This window comes from Primulina tabacum, chromosome 7, assembly GCF_025594145.1.
Source record: "Primulina tabacum isolate GXHZ01 chromosome 7, ASM2559414v2, whole genome shotgun sequence".
NCBI classification, from domain to species: Eukaryota; Viridiplantae; Streptophyta; class Magnoliopsida; order Lamiales; family Gesneriaceae; genus Primulina; species Primulina tabacum.
The window spans coordinates 21895320-21912044 of record NC_134556.1 but is presented as its reverse complement, the minus strand read 5'-3'; the positions used below and the strand labels follow the sequence as shown (position 1 = coordinate 21912044).

The 16725-nt window shown below is 39.4% G+C and overlaps 1 pseudogene; it reads left to right on the top strand.

Annotated features, from left to right (window-relative positions):
* The window catches only part of LOC142550602 (uncharacterized), a 117722-nt pseudogene extending 101228 nt beyond the window's left edge, over positions 1-16494 (top strand).
* The last annotated feature ends 231 nt before the right edge of the window (positions 16495-16725 follow it).

The following is a 16725-nucleotide window of genomic DNA, read 5'->3' as shown; positions in this document are numbered from 1 at the left end:
TAACTCTCTCCTCCGCTGATCGGCATAACTCTTCTGTCGGCTCTGGGCAGTCCTCATCCTATCACGGATCTTGACTACTATCTCTGCTGCCTGCTGAACAATCTCTGGACCCAACTCTGCTCTCTCTCCTACTTCATCCCAATGAACAGGAGATCTACACTTGCGACCATACAGCGCTTCATACGGAGCCATACCTATAGACGACTGGAAACTGTTGTTATAGGTGAACTCTACCAATGGTAAGTTCGACTCCCAACTCCCAGAGAAATCAATGACGCAAGCACGGAGAAGATCCTCTAAGATCTGAATAACTCGCTCCGACTGTCCATCTGTCTGCGGATGGAAAGCTGTGCTAAACAGCAACTTCGTACCCAAAGTCGAATGCAAACTCTTCCAAAACGAGGAAGTGAATCTGGGATCTCTGTCGGATACGATAGAAACTGGAATACCGTGGAGTCGGACTATCTCTCGGATATACAGCTCTGCATACTGAACCATGGTGAAAGTCGTCTTAATAGGCAAGAAGTGCGCTGATTTGGTAAGACGATCTACAATCACCCAGATAGCATTCGATCCTCTGGCTGACCTCGGCAATCCGGTCACAAAGTCCATGGTAATGTTCTCCCACTTCCACTCGGGAATAGGAAGAGGCTTGAGCAAACCTGCTGGTCTCTGATGCTCGGCCTTCACTAACTGGCAAGTCAGGCACTCGGATACAAAACGCCTGATGTCCTTCTTCATTCCCTGGCCACCAATACAATAGCTGCAGATCTTTGTACATCTTCGTACTCCCAGGGTGAATAGAGTACGGGGACGTATGGGCCTCTGATAAGATGTCTGCTCGGATAGAATCACTGCTAGGAACCCATATCCTATCTCGGTATCTCACAATATCGTCGCTGACTGTATACAAAACACTGCCCTTGGCTTCATCTCTCTTCTTCCACTGTGCCAACTGCTCATCTGCTGCCTGACCGCTGCGAATACGGTCAATAAGAGAGGACTGGATAGTCAAGGTAGATAAACGAGGAACTCTACCTCGAGGATAAGTCTCAAGATCAAACCTCTGCATCTCAATCTGAAGAGGTTTCTGCATCGTCAAATGAGCCATCACTGCGACTTTCCTGCTCAAAGCATCCGCAACTACATTAGCTTTACCCGGGTGGTAGCTAATGTCACAATCGTAGTCTTTCACAAGCTCCAACCAACGTCTCTGACGCATGTTCAGCTCCTTCTGCGTAAAGAAATACTTGAGGCTCTTATGGTCGGTAAAGATCTGACACTTCTCTCCATACAGATAGTGCCTCCAAATCTTCAAAGCAAAAACTACGGCCGCTAACTCCAGATCATGGGTGGGGTAGTTCTTCTCGTGGATTTTCAGCTGTCGAGAAGCATACGCTATCACTCTCCCATGCTGCATCAAAACTGCACCTAAACCAAGCTTCGAAGCATCGGTATAAAGAACAAACTCGCCAGATCCTGACGGTACAGCCAAAACGGGTGCTGAGATAAGAGCTTGCTTCAAAGTATCGAAGCTCTTCTGGCACTCCTCGCTCCACACAAACTTCACATTTTTCTTTGTCAGTGCTGTGAGTGGAACGGCAATAGAGGAAAATCCTTGGATGAATTTTCTGTAATATCCTGCTAGCCCAAGAAAACTGCGGATCTCTGATGCATTCTGAGGCACAACCCAATCTCTGACTGCTACAACTTTTGCGGGGTCTACCTCAATACCACTGCTAGAAACAATGTGGCCCAAGAACGCCACCTTCTCTAACCAGAATTCGCACTTACTGAACTTTGCGAATAGTTTATGTTTCTGCAATGTCTGCAACACTGTGGTCAGATGCCTGCTGTGCTCCTCCCGATTCTTGGAGTAGACAAGAATGTCATCTATGAACACTATCACAAACTGGTCGAGGTACGGCTGAAATACGCGATTCATTAGATCCATGAAGATCGCTGGCGCATTCGTCAGACCGAACGGCATCACTAGGAACTCGTAGTGGCCATAACGAGTCTTGAAAGCTGTCTTCGAGACATCAGCATCTCTCACCCTCAACTGGTGATAACCGGAACGCAGATCTATCTTGGAGAAAATCGAAGCTCCCTGCAACTGGTCAAACAGATCCTCAATCCTCGGCAGTGGGTATTTATTCTTCACTGTAACCCTGTTCAACTCCCGGTAGTCAATGCAAAGCCTCATCGAGCCATCCTTCTTTTTAACGAATAAGACTGGCGCGCCCCATGGAGAAAAGCTCGGGCGAATGAACTCCTTGTCGAGAAGTTCCTGGATCTGCTTCTTAAGCTCTGCCATCTCTGTCGGTGCTAGTCGGTATGGCGCTTTGGATATCGGAGTCGTACCTGGCATAAGCTCAATGGAAAACTCCACCTCTCTCTCTGGTGGCATACCAGAGACGTCTTCGGGAAAAACGTCTAAGAAATCTCTAACTATCGGAACATCTGAGGCTGACTGGCTGGGTTCCTCGGGGACAGATAAAAAGGTTGCTAGAAATGCCCGACACCCTCTATGCATGAGCTTCCTAGCCTGAACATAAGGAATAATGCGCGGTAAGGAAAAGTACCTGTCCGGCTCAAATAAGAACTGCTCCATTCCAGGCGGTCGGACAAGAACGGATCTCCGCTGGAAGTCTATCAACACTCTGTTCCTCAATAGCCAGTCCATCCCTAGGATGATGTCAAATTCCGGCATCGGTAACACGATCAGATCCGCATAAACAAGATTACCGTGCAGCTCAAGGTCTATATCTCGGATAACATTGGTGGCTGCCATCTCCTCGCCTGACGGCAACACTACTGAAAAGGCTGTATCTAGCCCAATGGTCTGGATCTTGAGAAAGTTTGCAAAGACCTCCGAAATAAATGAGTGAGTGGCCCCTGAATCTATCAAGGCCTTGGTAGCGGAACCAGATATAAAAATTCTCCCTGAAAGAGCGGAGCTCTAAGTTGAATCCCACTACAAGATCTAAGCTTATAGACATGCAAAGGTCTAGGTTCCTCTAGCTTAATTTCCCCGAAATAAATCTGAGTAGAGCATGCAATCCTATAACAGTTCTAAGTTCAAAATCTAAATCCCGATTCCCAAAATGTTGAAATTCGAAGAATAACTTAAAGTTTAAAGGTACCTGTCAACAACATAGTCTCCGGGTTGGCTTCCGCGGCATGGAGAGCAAAAACTCTGCCTTGGGTAGGCAGATTCCTCTGAGGGCACTGCAGCAACATGTGGTCTGGACTGCCACACTTAAAACACTTTCCTGAGCCAGCCATACATGCTCCAGGATGGCGACGTGAGCACCTGGGACAGACTGGGTGCTCCTGAGTCCTCGGGGCTGGGCGTCCCCGCTGCTGCTGCTGCTGGCCTCTGTTCCTGGGCGGTCCATGAAAAGGCCTCTTATTCTGCTGCTGATGCTGATGAGGAGGAGGGTGGTGCGGTGCCTGGACTGGGCGCTTGCCCTGGCGATCCCTCTCGATATCCCGCAGATCCTGCTCTGCGGCTAAGGCCTTGGAGACGGCAACCTCATAAGTAGCAGGGTCAGATACCCTAACATCCCGGCGCAAGATCGGCCATAAACCCACCAGGAAGTGCATCAGCTTGGCTTTGGCATCATTCGCTATCAGGGGCACAAAGTGACAGCCCCTCTCGAACTTACGGATAAACTCCGTAACCGACATATCCCCCTGTCTCAGGCTCATGAACTCGGTGGTCAGCCTGGTGCGAACCTCCTCAGCAAAATACTTGGAGTAGAAAACCTCCGTAAAGCGGGTCCAAGAAAGTGTAGCCAATGTCAGGGCTACCGAAGCTCCTTCCCACCATAAGCGGGCGTCTCCAGTGAACAGGTAGGTGGCACATCGGACTCGGTCTGCGTCCCTCAGCTCCATAAAATCGAAGATAACCTCGAGGGATTTGATCCATCCCTCGGCCACCATGGGGTCAGATGCCCCAGAGAATTCCTTCGGGCGCATCTTCATGAATCGCTCATACACAGCCTCGGGCCCTGTCGGCCTGGCTGCGGCTGCGGCTACGGCTGCGGCATTGCCCCCCGCAAACTGTGCGAAGAACTGTGCCATCCCAGCTAACATCTGGGCACTCATGTCCGGTGGGGGCGGTGGAGGAGGTGGTAGGTCTCCCTCCGGTCTATGCTCCTCTCTGTCCTCTCGGCGAGGCTCCACCTCTCTGTTGCGCTCTAAAATGCGTCTAGGGGGCATACTGTTCCAACATAACCCATACGTAACTAACATGCATAATTCCATACTTTATTTTAAATGAACTCTGAAATACTGAAAATCTGGAAGCATGCTGACAAAATAATTCATGCTATAACTGAAATGCTGAACAAAATGCTGAATTGAAAAACTTACAGACCAAAGGCGTGGCTTCGTGAGCTTCTCGCGGTCAGTAGTAGTGAAACCCTATACAGAACCACCGCTCTGATACCAACTGTGAGGGCCCTCGAACTACTTGCTTGAAAATTTGCGGAAAATTAAAAATTTTCTTTTGAAAGAACTTAAATGGCCTCATTCATAAAATCACTGGTGAATCAAGTTCAATATTTCAAAATATTGCAGCGGAAGAAAATCAAAGTTTTGCCAACAACAACGATTTAAAAATATCCAACAACTGATAAAAATTGTTTGCGAAGAAAATAACAACTGCTGCTCTGAGGTCCTCGGGTGCCACTACTGCCGACCCAAGCTGGCTCACTGGTCCCCGCCCTCGGCCCTGGCCTCATCAGTACCTACAACAATCAAGTCTAGTGAGCCTAAAGACTCAGCATGCATAAATCGCAGGTAACGAGTAAAAATCTGAATTTAAAATATGCATGTGATAAAATATCCTGTCCTGAGGCATACTGAAAATAATCTGTACTGAGCAATTATAATACGTGCATAACTGAACTGGAAAATCACTGTAAAAATATTTGCTCCTTGGAGCCTGTACTGAAATATCTGATAAAATTTTCTGTTGAGATTATGTTTTACGCCTGTGGCCACTGCACTAAGCTGAACTGATCGGTAACTGGCTACCGGGGAGGCTGAAACTGAACTGAGCTGGCCGGTCACTGGCGACCGGGTGGTACCATACTGAACTGATCGGTCACTGGCGATCGTATAAAATAACACTCCCACATAGTGAATGAACCACAAGCCATATCGCATAAATCTCAAAAATAATCATTTTCTGTTTAATGCACGTAAAATAATTAACTGGCATAATGAAAATTCCTGTAATTTTACCAACTGGATTGGATTGGATCGTTCCCAGGCTCGCTGCAACCTAACTGTGCCATGAAAAATATGCAATAGCTTAAACTTGACCAACTATGCAATTTACGTTCAAAAGATGCGACTATGACGCCTAATGACTTCGCATTTAATCATGACTCCGAGCCAACCTGAACCGACACTGAACCGACGTATAGTCATGATTAAAATACGCTGAAAAATCATAAAATAATGTTCCTAAAATGATAGGGTCGAAATCTAGGTGGAATGGAGGCCAAAACACGAAACGCTCTTTCGAGAGTCAATTTGGCACATTGCACCGTAAATTCTCGTACGACCTCAAAAATGATCCAAATGACGAACGGTCAAAAACATGACCTACCCAACTCAATGAGGCACTGTCGAGTCCAAGGCCATGGGCTAAAAGCCAACCAAGAACTCGAACGAGCCTCTGAACCGACACAGCAACTTGCTGTAATTTCCAGCAGCTGCGCAACTACAAGACTTGCGTTGGTTTCGAGACTATCGGCCATTAGGGGAGTGAAACACCGACCAGAGACTCTTACCAACATCCCAAGGAATGATTTGAACCATGGCTAAGGGCCCTAGGCCAGCCACAATCCGCATCACACCAAATCTCAACCGAAGGGTCCAACCGAGAGCATCTTGAATGCGTGTGTAGTGTTTATGCTATGATCGATGTCTTGCGTCATTCCAGTGGCCATTTGATTGACCATGGCACGATCTAGACATCTAGGAGCATGATATGAACCGTGGCTAAGGGCCATAGGCCAACCAAGATCCACACCAAGCCACAAAAGAAACGAAACCAAATGCTGAAAAATGGAAGGGCCGAATGGGGAAAGGGGTTGTTCTTGTTGATTATTTAAAAACCGATGAGCCATGGACCAAGCCACCAAAAGGGCGACTTATTCACGTCTTAGACATGCTAGGAAAGTGATCCAACCATGGCTAAAGGCCCTTGGGGCAGCCAAGATCAGATCCACAACCCTTGACACAAAACTGAAATTTCGAATCACATTTCTGCACTTATGGGGAACTTGCTGTCATTCTGAATTTCCAGCAAGCATGGGGCTGGTTTGAATGGACCAACATGGTCCTAATGCATCCTACTACATGTATACAAGTCGCCTTGGGAGCCTGGAGTCGATCCAATACCTGAAACCATCAAAACTCAGAAAAACGTGAAGCTTGCCATGAAGAGCCGAAATTCTGCATGTGTGTTCCAAAATATTTTGACATGTATCTCGGTTTTTGCTTGCTAAAACATGATCATGTACTGAAAAATAAATGATAATATGACTTGATTGAGGTTTGAAAGAAATCTAGACATGCCTGGTTTCGTTTTGAAAGAAAACGAACGAAACAACGACGACTCGGCACGGAGGAGGTGGAGCGCTTCTTGTCTACCTTTCTTGAACTCGATTTCTCTCCCTTATTTTCCTACTGGATTCCCACGGTTCTCAGCTTAAAATTTCACTCAGATTTCGAAAGAAAAGAGAGGGGGAAAAATGGTTAGGAAGGTGAGGAGAAAGGGTGCAAGATATAAGGAATGAATCAAGACTAAGTCCACCCTCCTTTTGAATTTGAATTGTTGTTTGATATCAAGTCTTCTTGGGGATAAGGTGGCCGAATATTGGCTTGATTCTAGTCTAGGATATGTCCATTTATTTAATTAAATTGTGCTCCCAAAAATCCTAGAATTATCCTACTAATTACATGCAAAGAATTGGTCAAAGTTGGTGAGTTGGAAAATGAATCTTCTAGCACTAAGGGTGGCCGAAAGATGCATGATAAAATAAAGGGAAATGTTGATTATCTAGTCAACTAATAATCCTTGAAAGCCTTACTAATCCTTTAAATAATTTAGTGAGCTAACCCCTTAATTTAATAACTTAAATGAGTTCATTTCTTAATCACCTCAAATAATTAAATTAAATCCTCAAACCTCCCTTTCTAACTTAAATGAACTTGGTTGCTAGCTAAATTAACTTCTGGAAATATTTCTCAAATCTTAAATTCTATCTCAAAACTCCAACTCCGGTCCGGCCTCACTGAAAATACTGAAATGCTAAAAATCAAACTGCTGAACTGAAATAATAAATAATTAACTTCAAACAAATGCATTTAAAATAATCATGCAATTAAGTCAATTAAATTTAAAAATCTAGAATTATGCATGGCTTATACGTCTACTGATTTACGGGTTCTACATCTTCTACAATACATCTATGTATTTTGATTGACCTATCCGACAGTAAAAGTGTAACATAAGTGGATTTTAATTCTCCTAAATTAAATTTTTCATAAATTGAATAAGGAAGTAAATTCACACTTGCTCCCAAATCTAACAAAGCTTTTTTAATTTAATTTTCTCCAATATTACATGAAATTGTTGGACAACCAGGATCTTTATATTTTAAACTAGAATTATCTTTGAAGAATAGAACTTACTTGTTCAGCCAAAAATTCTTTCTTCTTCACATGCAATTTTCTCTTCACAGTACATAAGTCTTTTAAAATTTTTGCATAGGAAGGTACTTGTTTAATTGCATCTAATAATGAAATATTTATCTTTACTTATTTAAAAACTTCATAGATATCAGAATCACTTTTTTGTTTTTTATGATTTGTTAATTCATGAGGAAACATGGAGGTTTATTTGACTCATTTACTATTTCAGATGATTTATCATTCACCATATTATTCTTAGAATTTAAGGTATCATTATTCTCAAAAGTATCAGGATTATCATCCTTACTCTTTGATTTTAAATGATCCTTGTATTCATTGCTATATGGATCAATAACTATTTTATTGCTTCTAAGGATAATAACAGATTTTATTTGATCAATTTTATTATTATTTAATTCTTGATTTTTATTTTTAGGATTAGGTTGAGATGAAAATTTTTATTTTTCATGAATATTAATTGCAGATACATGGACTAGGCGTCCCCAACTGCTACTGCTTTTTACTTTGTTTTGATACCAGCGAATGCTCTTCATAAGATCCACAAGTGGTTGATCTTAGCTTAGCGTGCTAGCCGCTGCTTCATTTCGTATAGTGATAACGCTTTCTCTTATAGGGGTCTATTTTATCTGACTTGACTCAGCTTGACCTACTTGAGGCTTTCAACTAAACAACATGGCCGCCCCGCCGCTAACAGAAGCTAAGCGCGATTGTATACTGAGGTGCTCCCCACCGGTTGTTGGAACGACGCGAGCCGGGCCGGGTCTCGATTCAGAAAGATGAAGGGCCCGAAAGATTTTTTTTTGAAAAAGAGGAACTGACCCTCTTTGGAGTAATCCTTTCATACCTCGATGAAACTGTGCCTGTGAAAGGCTAGAGAAAAAACTTATTAAGGATGCCGAGAAGAAGCTCTTGGTCTTGCTTGTTATTGTTATATTCAGTTCCTTCCCCCACAAAATTAGAGTTCACCAGACCCCTAGGAGGACAGCGGATAAGCAGAGATTCCGAGAATCCAATCTACTCTGAATTGATCCAACATCAGTAATTTCGAACATCACAACTATAAATAGGAATGATTTCCGGTATACAGTCAGTGTATAGTAAATTATTGTATGCATAGGATATTAATAGTTGAATGAATCCCGGTCACCGATGGCTAACGCTTTCAAAAAAGTCAGTTTTTTGGGATGTTCATGTCCTTCGCTGGCTCCGATACATTTACATAAAAAAATGATTTGTGGACCGACCGAACGGTCGGGCCTCCCATGTGGCGCACCCTCAGACCAATAGAAGGGGATTTCGAACTAAGCCGAAAGAAAGCGCTCAAGGGATTAACTGACACCAATCTGTGCTCTCCTACGAGTAGGAGTGAAATTTTGCAAGAGTTTATTTAAAATCACTCATAGATTGACTGTTTTGAATATTGATAGACTCTTGATTTTGGATAAATGCATGAATTACGTCTTCAAACTTTTTTCTTGATATGTAACATAGGGAATATAACCTTGATTATTTTGGTTTTTTTGAAAATATTATTGTGAGGGTTGTGCATTATTATCATTCCTCCAACTAAAATTAGGATGATTTTTTCATCCAGGATTATATGATGGTGAAAAAAGATCTAATATTGGTTTTTTATAATTGTTAACATAATCTTCTTGTTCATGGAGACATTATTTAAATGAAAGTAATGTTGGACAATCTTTTATAGCATGATCATGTGTATCACATATATGACAAACAGTTTCTTGAATAATTTTTAATTGACCACTCTTTTTCATTTCTAATGACTCAATTTTTCTTGCTAAAGACACAAGTTTAGCTTGAATATCTATATCATCTTTAAGATTATAGATATCACCCCAATTTGTTGAATTATTGATTTTAATTGTTGGTGGTTCTATTGTACCTATATTATCCCAATTTTGAGCATTTTCTGCTAATGAATCCAAATACTCCATAGCTTCATTTGGATTTTTATCTTCAAAAGTTCCATTACACGTGAATTCTATCATTTGCCTATTTTTAGGTATTAGATCTTCATGAAAGTGAGAGACTATTCTCCGTGTTTCAAAACCATGATGTGGGCATGTATTAAGTAATTCTTTATATATATCCCAACATTGATAAAATGTTTGTCCTTGTTTTGAGAAAAATTTGTAATTTGTCTTTTAAAAGAGTTTGTTCTATGGGAGAGAAATTTTTTTTGAGAAATTGTTGTTGCATTTCTTCCCATGAATTTATTGAACTTGATCTTAAATTTTGTAGCCATGTTTTAGCTTTATCTTTTAAAAAAAAAAGGAAAATCTTTGATCGAACTATAGTCATGCTACAATTTTGATCATTATATGTGTTACAAACTTACTCAAATTCTCTTAGATGTAAATATAGATTTTCATAATCTAAACCATGGAAATTTGATAATAGTTGAATAATTTGAGGTTTAAAGTTGAAATTAGATGCAGCAGGAGGAAAAACTAAACAAGATGGAGCACTAGTTCTAATAGGGTTCATATGGTGCCTAAGTGTTCTTAATTGATCATTTTCTTGATTATTATTATTATTATTATTATTATCATCATCATCATCATCTTGATTATTTGAATTATCATCCATGTTTAAATTATTTTCAGATACTCGAATAAGTCTACAACTTTTTTACGACTCCAAATACTCATACAACTAAAAACAACACAATACTTATAAATAAAACATAAATAAAAATATAAAATTAATTTATATCTCCCGGCAACGGCGCCAAAAACTTGCTACTACTTAAATTATAATTCATCCAAGTGTAGGTTGTCTGCAAGTAATATATTTCATAAGTACAAGATCGATCCACGGAGATGTTAATTTAAGTTTAAATTTATTAATTTATAAATTACCAAATGCAAGAATGAAGTTTAAAAATTATAAATTTTGTCAAGGTTCAATTATTTATTCTTGGTTTATATAATATTGTTTAACTAAAAGTAGAACAATGAAAACCACCATAATTAATGGTTCCATGAAAAATAAAATTAAATATTTAGACACATACATAATATAATATAGTTCTCACTATAAAAAATAACGAATTAATCGATATTTTAGATATGGTACCTATGATTATATATATAACTGTATAAATATAAAATTGCATAAAATAAATGTTAAATTAAATCATTATATTTCATTTAGAACAACCGACAGAGCCACGCTATTGCCTAAATGAAATATATGATTTATTAAGTTAGTTGCGATAAAGTAAAAGTTAGTTACGAAAAATAAAAGTTAGTTGCGGGAAAGTAAAAGTTAGTTGCAATAAAATAAATGTTAGTTGAAATAAAGTAAATGTTAGATTGTTAGATGTTAGTATTAATTCATAATATTTCATTTAGAACAACCGTCAAAGCCACGCTTTCGTCTAAATAAATTATATGATATAATTATATATTATATATAATAACAAAAATAATCATTGATGAAATATTTATTATATCAAAATTAAACAACAAATCAAGATAACCACTTTAATGGTATCAAACATTTGATGTAAATTGATAATAACAAATAATTTATTTTTATACCTACAATAAAAAAAGTTAGCTAGCTAAATGAAAAAATATATAGAAAGAATATACAAAATATAAACAATCTTACTTAACCAAGAATTCATCCTCTTCACCTTGAGATTTAGCTTGCCATGAGCTTACTTTTGATTCACACTAAAATCTTCCCTCATAGTTGGGAAAGAAAATATATTAAACTTAGAACTTTTATACACACAAATTTTATTTTACAATGGGATATCTTACTTCTCAAACTATCACAAGGCCTCTATTTATATGCTAAATGAGAGGAAAGGTCAAAAATTTCATTATTGCCATTGAGTTGTAATAGTAGTTTTTGTCTCCTCCAACTTCAATTCCTTGGCCCTTCTTTGAATGCTATGTTCCACGACTTTAATCTCCGAATTGGATTTTTCTCAAAACAAAAAAAATGTGGGGAATTGTCAGTAGATGAATTTCGCCTTTTGGTTCACCTCATTTGGTTAAATATTGAAATATGTATGATTTTTTTGCTATATGCTTGTCATAGTAAAAGTAAATATGTTATCTTTTTGATATTTGCACAATTTGATCATCTTAATGAAATTTTTAGGCATTCATGTCTTCTGCAAAGTTATAGATAATTTTTCAAAGATTCCAAACATGTTTGAATCACCTCAATTTGAATTCTCTAGCTTGAGTTATCATTATTTTACCAACGTGTAGAAAACCTAAAATAAAACATATTTAGTAAGACAATTAAATATAAACAAACAATACAAAAATAACATAATTTTATAATTTTAATGAAACTTAAATTTTAAAATATAGGTTTTAACATATAATAAATTATTAATTTTAAGTTTCGTCACTTCCAGTATATAAATGTTGAGTCTTTAGGCTCACTAGATCGATGCAGGTGAGGACGAGTATGAGGAGATGAGGGGTGGGGACCAATGAGCCGGCTCGGTCTGCGCAGGAGGCTAAACCCGAGGATCGCCTATGATTTTAAGAACTTTACGCATGTTTTAAATACTCTAATTTTCATGAGTTTGTTTACAATGTTTAAACGATTACCTTTTTGCAAACTTTGTTTGTAATAGTTTTACTTCAAATATTTATAGACGAGCAGTTTATCTTTATCGCAATTTGAAAGATTATTATTTATTTAAGAAAATTTTAATTTTTCCGCAAATTTCAATTAGTTTAAAAAGTACGGTACGTTACACTTTCTACCCCGACAGTACAGTCGACGCTGAAGGACATGATTCGAGCAGGGCAGTCATATGATAAGCAGTTGCAGAAGTGGAAACATGCAGAGGGATGAGTATAAAGGTCTGAGATCGTCTTCCGTTGAGGATGGTATAGTCCGATATTGCAGCCGACTATGGGTGCCTAGAGGTGATTCGCTGAGAGATGACATTATCAGGGAGGCCCACAACACCCCGTACTCTATTCACCCATGGAGTATGAAGATGTATAAGGATCTAGAGTCCTTGTATTGTTGGCCGGGCATGGAGCGAGATATTTTGCGTTTCGCGTCTGAGTGTTTGACACGTCAGTAGGTTATGACAGAGCATCAAAGACATGCAGGAAAGCTGAGACCGCTCCCCATTCCCGAGTGAAAATGGGAGAACTTCACTATGGATTTTGTGATAGGGCTACCGAGGACCATTGGAGGATATATTACCATTTGGGTAATAGTTGATCGGCTTACCAAATCAGCACATTCTACCGATCAGGAAGACTTTCACCATGACCAAGTACACAGAGCTATAAATCAAAGAGATAGTCAAATTTCACGGGATTCTATTGTCTATAGTTTCAGACAGAGATTCTAGGTTTACATATGCATTCTGGAAGATTCTGCATCAGGCATTGGTACCAAATTGCTATTCAATACAGCCTTCCATCCTCAGACCGACGGTTCAGTCTGAGAGAGTTATCCAAATCTTGGAGGACCTACTCAAGCTTGCGTGATTGACTTGGAAGGCAGCTGGGAGCCGAAGTTACCTCTTGTGGAGTTCACATACAACAACAGTTACCAAGAATCTATCGGAGCTCTATACGAGGCACTCTATGGGAGAAAGTGTAGGTCGTCTATCTATTGGGATGATTTAGGGGAAATAGCAAAGTTGCGTCCAGACATTTTCAGACAGACTAAAGAGCTAGTGGTCAAGATCCGGGATAGGCTAAAGACTGCACAGAGCCGACAGAAGAGTTGTAAGGTCCATGAATTTAATTCACGTAATCTGAATGAATGCAATCTAGGATGTTATTTAAATTATATGTTTAATCATTTTTAAGCATTTTATGCATAATTATTTCAAGGTATAATTTATTTCATGGTATTTTAAAATTTCATGCATTAGGGTTTCTAGATGCATTTCGTGCTCGAACGAGGAACGGAGACCGGGGAATTATCAGGAAAATTATTTTCATTACATGATTAAATTTTATCAATTAATAAGATGTTTTAAATGTATTTTTCAAGAAATAGTTTTTTTGGGTATTTTTACCCATCGGAGCATATTTTTAAGCGGTACGTGAATTTTATCGAATCGAGGGATTTTTTTAGGGTTCGGGTAATATTTTCAAAAACTTACCAAAACAAAATATTTTTCAAGAGTGTGTTTGGACTTGTTGGGCCTATTTTTGAGCTTATTGGACTCAAAACTCTTTTAATCCCTTTTAAAACAAAGTTAGGGCCCATTAGCAATTTAATAATACCTAAACACTCCTTAAACCTAAACCTAATCCCCCACCAGACGACACCCCCTCCACTCAGTAATATTCTCTTTTTTTCAGCACCTCCATAGTAGCAAGCTTCGACCAAGCTCTTCTCTTGCAATAAAAATTCACCCTGCAATTTCCCGACGCTCGTTCTTCGATCTTCTTGCATATAATTCATCAAGGCACGCTTGTAATCTCATTTTCTCATCATACACATCATTAGTATGATGTGATATATTTATTTGTATAAAAACGTCATGATCTACTTCATACTTGCATGTTCGAATAGTTTTGACATGCAAACCCTTGCATTGCTTGCTTCTAACTCACGTTTTTTTTTGTATTGTCGTGCAAGGGGCTACGATTTTTGGTTTTTAAGGGTCTGAGCATGGTGACGAGATGGTGTTTTGGGGTTAGACTTGCTGCTGTTTGCTGTAGGTTGAAGGGCCGAGAGTTGAGTGTGTGTCTAAGGGGTTCCTTTTTGACAGGGCTTGGGAGAGAGACCGATCTGGTTGTGTAAGAGCCATACCTAGCCAGAAACAAGACCCTGGTGGGTCGAGGTTGTGGTTCTATATGGCTGGACAGGGCTGGAGCTGGTCTTGAAGCCAATCTATCGAGGAGTAGGCTCTGCCGTAGCTAGGTGTTTTGAGTGTTCTTCGGTTGTTCAAAGGTTTGGGCATGTGAGGGGCTGCAAGTCTTGATTATTTGGGACTATTAGGGTCTGGACATGGGCTTAGATGAATTGGTTTGGGGCTGATTCGATCCGGTAGAGCCTAAAGTTGGTGACTAGTGTGATTGGTGTACTAGGGCTTTCGGGTAGCACATGCTCGAAATTCCACCAGCCAGTTGTGCTTTATTTCGAATGTCTAAGGGTCTGGTTTTGAGGTTTTTAGGACCTTTGAGATGTTTATAAGGTGTGGTAAAAAGTTAGGAGAATTTTTGTTAAGTTTTGGTTCGATTCGGGTTAAAACCGGGACTCCGGTCCAAGTTTTAAAACGAATCGATTAAGTTTTGAAACGGGCTCGAGTTTAAGTCTAAGAAATACTTTTAATTATGTTTTGGAATTTTTTAAGGAGTTTTGTAAGCTTCGGGTCAAAATTTTGAGGTCCAGGGATAAAACGGTCATTTTGGCTTTCCAAGGGCAAAATGGTCATTTTGCACCCGGGGGTGAGATTTTAGTCCTGACAGCGTCCTAAGCTCATTTTATCATGTTTTTAAATGTATATGGATCATAATTATGAATTTTATGTAATTATATAACATACGGTGCATGCTTGGTTTTAAGGGAAAAACTTATGTTTATGCATGTTTTTATTAAGTGATGATAATGATGATGTTTTTGATGGATGAGAGTTGGTTGTGACTGACGATGTATATGTAAACGATGACATGAGATATTATGAGCTGAGGCCAAGGCTCACTAGACGGGTAATGATGTCGCTGATTTCCCTCGCCCCGGGTATCACAATTATACGTAGATGGATCCATCTAATAGAGCTGATACGAAAGTCACAACTAATGAACTGAATTCAATTAAAAATAAAATGTATATGTATATGAGGACATGGTGATACTTGCTTTGACACATCATGATTTTATATGACACGTTTATGTTCATGTTTTTAAGTTCACGAAATATATGTTGAGTATGGTATTTTTCACTGCTTTGTGCCATGTATATGTACTTTTTATTTCTGGTACAGGTGTGTTGAGTCTTTAGACTTACTAGGTGTGTGTGATGTAGGTGAGCTTGATGTTGAGGGGACTAGAGGTGCCGAACTCTGAGTAGACAGACCTGGTGTGGTGACGCGAGCCGAAGACCTTATGTTTTCCGCATTATGATTTATGAAATTTGAGAGGATATGAACATTTTTAGACGTTGATGATTTTAGTAATTTATTTGATTATGTTTGCGTATAATTTTGGATGAGTTTGATTATTTTAAATTGCACTATTTTTACTGTCAAATATTTAAGATCATTTTTTATGTTTTATTTTACTGTAGAGCGCATGCATGCGAAAATTTTAAATGATATTTCGAAAATGGGAGCTTTTAAAAAAAAATAATTTCCGCACTTTTATATTAGTAAACGTTTCAGTTGATATCAGAGCAAGGGTCCTGTATAGGATCGTGCCACCGCCAGCTTCTGCCGCTCAGTCTTCAAGCCTCAAGTCTGTAAGTTTTTATGTTTTAAATGTTTTAAATGATTTACTGTTATCACCTGTATGTTTACATGATTTACGCTTTACAATGATCTATTGTACTTGTTTAACTGTTTTTTGATTTAAGGATTTATTATTTTAAAAACTAGATTAATTGCATGATGTGTTACATTTATAAATTGGACTGTATTCATATATGCCTCCCAGACGTGCTCCCAGTACAGATAGGCAGGATGAGATTCTTGGAGGAGGCAGAGGACCTCCACCACCACCGCCTGAAGACCCAGCTACCCGAGTACTTGAGGGGATAGCGAGGCTTATGGAGTAGGCCCAGCTAGCCCAACAGGCACCCCGACAGCAGACCGATGTTTATGAGAAGTTCCGTAACCTGAAGGAGTTCTGGGGTACCACCGATCCATTCGTGGCAGAGGGATGGATTAGGTCTCTGGAGTTGCATTTTGAGTACCTAGAGATGAGGGATGGCTGAACGGGTCAGATGTGCCATTTTTATGCTGAGGGATGATGCGTCCCTTTGGTGGGAGGGAGCTGCATATGCAGT